This window comes from Eriocheir sinensis, chromosome 32, assembly GCF_024679095.1.
Source record: "Eriocheir sinensis breed Jianghai 21 chromosome 32, ASM2467909v1, whole genome shotgun sequence".
NCBI classification, from domain to species: Eukaryota; Metazoa; Arthropoda; class Malacostraca; order Decapoda; family Varunidae; genus Eriocheir; species Eriocheir sinensis.
This window is the reverse complement of record NC_066540.1, coordinates 7,758,822-7,762,333: the sequence shown is the minus strand read 5'-3', so window position 1 is coordinate 7,762,333 and position 3,512 is coordinate 7,758,822. Positions and strand designations below refer to the sequence as shown.

Genomic DNA, 3,512 nt, shown 5'->3' with positions numbered 1-3,512 from the left:
GCCTACCACGGCTGACGAGCTCCACCTGCCCGGGTTTATTGTTCGGAGTTTGCTCTCCTAGGTGTATTACCTATGACGGCTCACGAGCCCAACCTGCCCGGGTTTTATGATCGGAGTTTGCTCTCCTAGGTGTATTACCTATGACGGCTCACGAGCCCAACCTGCCCGGGTTTATTGTTCGGAGTTTGCTCTCCTAGGTGAATTGCCTACCACGGCTAACGAACCTCACCTGCCCGGTTTTGTAATCGGAGTTTGCTCTCCTAGGTGAACTGCTTTCGCTAACGACCTCCACCTGCCCGGGTTTGTAATCGGAGTTTGCTCTCCTAGATGAATTGCTTTCGCTAACGACCTCCACCTGCCCGGTTTTGTAATCGGAGTTTGCTCTCCTAGGTGAACTGCTCACGCTAACGACCTCCACCAGCCCGGGTTTGTAATCGGAGTTTGCTCTCCTAGATGAACTGCTTTCGCTAACGACCTCCACCTGCCCGGGTTTGTAATCGGAGTTTGCTCTCCTAGGTGAACTGCTCACGCTAACGACCTCCACCTGCCCGGTTTTGTAATCGGAGTTTGCTCTCCTAGGTGAACTGCTTTCGCTAACGACCTCCACCTGCCCGGGTTTATTGTTCGGAGTTTGCTCTCCTGGGTGTATTACCTATGACGGCTCACGAGCCCAACCTGCCCGGGTTTATTGTTCGGAGTTTGCTCTCCTAGGTGAATTGCCTACCACGGCTAACGAACCTCACCTGCCCGGGTTTGTTGTTCGGAGTTTGCTCTCCTAGGCAGATTGCCTACCACGGCTAACGAGCCCCACCTGCCCGGCGTTGTAGCCGAAAGATCTCCGGCACCTCCGTCGGGGTCCCGATGGACGCCGAGGCGCCCTGCCGGGAGCCCTCCAGTCCTGCCATGCTCGCCTGCGAGACCTTGGGCTCGCTGGCGCTCCACCGCCCCGCCGATTCGAATAGGGCGGATGCAAGAACTCGCTTCTTAAAACTACCAGACTGGATTATAAAATTAATCATAAATGCCGTGAAGGCGCCGGTCACCGCGTTTATCGGTTCTTGGATGAAGGACCGATGGGCCTCGGGGACGCGCACAAGCATCATAAGGAATCCTCGCCGCGGCTTCCGGCGCAGCATCCTTTTCCCTTTTCTTTCTTACTTCCAATTTTTCTTTTTAATTATATTTTCTTTCTCTGATTGACTGATTGATTGATTTTACATAGTAAGAATTGGTTCACCAATTAACGTCTTTCAGGTACATTGCATTCACACACCTGCTGAGGGAGAACACCAGTGAGCGTGTTGACTCACGAGGACGGCCCACTAAAGTTTCCTAACATTTGTATTGGGCTGCCACTTCTCTTTAGTCGTCTGTTCCTCTATTTTTCTCTTCTTTATTTCATTCTATTTCTCCCTTTCTTTCATCCTTGCTCTCTATACATATATTTCTTTCAAACTTCTTCATCAGCCCCCTTTCCTTTCCATTCTCCCTCCATCCCTTTCATCCCCCTTTCATCCCTCCCGCCCTTTGCTCTTTTTCTGTTATCATCACGACAGCTGTTTAATTTCTCTGCGGGGTCATTTTTTTTATGTTCGTGGATGTGACATGCTTCCCGGGGCGTCCATGTTGTTGCACAGCACCCTAGAATATTCTTGGCAAAGTGCTTCAAATTTTTTAAGCTTTTTGCATCACGCCAGTACCTCAGTGGATTGACATCAAAAGGCAAAACACCTTCTTCTAGGTACGTTTCAAGTTCTGCCTTCACCACTGTAGTGTCATTTGTTGATGCACTTGCCATCATTTGCCCAGCTGGAGGCATGTAGGCAAAAAGACGAGGTCGTGTTGCACTCATGCCAGCCGAAAAGACGAAAGGCTCACTCTCCTGAAATGTTTTCTTCTTCAAGGTCGACTGAGTTGACTCGGAAATAATTAGGTCCACAATCTTGGAAACCTTTTCCTTTTGCATTTTCTTACATGGCATCCATGCCAGCTTAAACCTGGGGCCCATGACAGCTGCGGCAATGACATCAGTCCGCTCAAGAAATGGATGCAACCTCTTTTTGATAGGTGACTGTAGTGCATATGCCAAGTTAAAGCAGTAGATCGGTTTATTGTCTCTCTCGTCGTCTTCACTCACATCTCATCCCCTATGCCTCCCATTTCCGTGACGTCACACATTTTTGCGGGCGGATCCTTCTTCCGAGCCACCCATCCCTCAGTAACTCCCTAAATCCTCTCCTACTCCTCTTCCATGTGACCTGAGGTTAATTTCCTCCTCACTCCCCACCCTTAATTTTTTTCCTCCTCCGCCTTCAACCTTAATGTTCTCCTTACTCCGCTTTCCCCGTGATCTGACGTTGATCCTTTTCTCCTTCGCCATCAACCTTCATCTGTTTCCTCCTCCGCCTTAACGCGGCCTAACATTATTTCTTTTTCTATTTCCTTAACAATATTTATCCTCCTCAAATGGTTTTGACTCGAAATATAAATAAAAATACAAAATACTTTTTTTTCTGGGTTCCAAAATACAAATAAAAATACAAAATACTTTTTTTTTCTGGGTGCCAAAATACAAATACAAATACAAAATACTTTTTTTTCTCTGGATGTCAAAATACAAATACAAATACATTAAAATTGTATTTAAATACAATTCAAATACAAATACAAATGTATTTGATCCACCCCTGGCGGGCCGGGGATCTACGTCCCCGCCACCCAACACCCCTGCGAAGCCTCAGAAAAAATGATTTTTTCTTAGCTTTCCTGCTACACTAAATAGACACATTTTGTTTGCAGCATTAGATTAGGTGATATTTTTAAAGCTCGACCACGTAAAAAAACAGTAATTTCGGAGAATATGTCAGAGTCTGACATTTGATGTGTTTCCTCTTTTTACTTACTATCGCTATTTTTGACAATTATGAAATCAAGTTTATAATAAAAAAATGGTATTCTACATGGAATTCTCCTGAAAACGATGTTGCTTTCAGATTTTAGATAAATTGCTGTATAAGATGAGGAAGATTTTGCAAAAAGTGCTATAAACATCAGTATTATTTTCTGACTGGCACCGTAATATTTTTTTTTTTTTTTTTTTATATATATATCCTATCGACCTTTGGAAGCAGTGATGCACCCTACCGCCACCATCCGTCAGCAGCGTCCTCACCAACCTGGCTAGGCATCGAAGCACAGGTGGTGAGGATCTAGCTTAAGTGAAAGGTCTGTAGCATTATATACGCAGCAGTTATATTTTTAGAACCAATTACAGAGAAGAAAAGTTTACGTTGTATAACTATCATCGCAAAGAAAACTATAATACACTTCATACATCGTTGTCATTTATATAAATATTTCCCGAAAGAACGCATTTATAAGAGGAAAGAAAGCATTTTAATGGCCGGCAAAACATATCCGAATTATCGTAGATTTCCTACACCGGTCTGTTGTTATACTACAGGATGAGAGAGAGAGAGAGAGAGAGAGAGAGAGAGAGAGAGAGAGAGAGA

General features: G+C 44.9%; 1 long non-coding RNA gene across 2 annotated transcripts; it reads right to left on the bottom strand.

The window, feature by feature from the left end:
• Positions 1-207: 207 nt before the first annotated feature.
• LOC127006093 (uncharacterized) lies at positions 208-818 on the bottom strand. Of its 2 annotated transcripts, none has more exons than XR_007759055.1 (3): positions 676-818; positions 482-607; positions 208-355 (listed from the first exon to the last, which is right to left on the bottom strand). It is a non-coding gene; the product is annotated as an uncharacterized LOC127006093 (long non-coding RNA). The 2 variants fall into 2 exon arrangements; XR_007759054.1 differs by having other exon boundaries at positions 265-412; positions 539-607.
• Between the last annotated feature and the right edge of the window lie 2,694 nt (positions 819-3,512).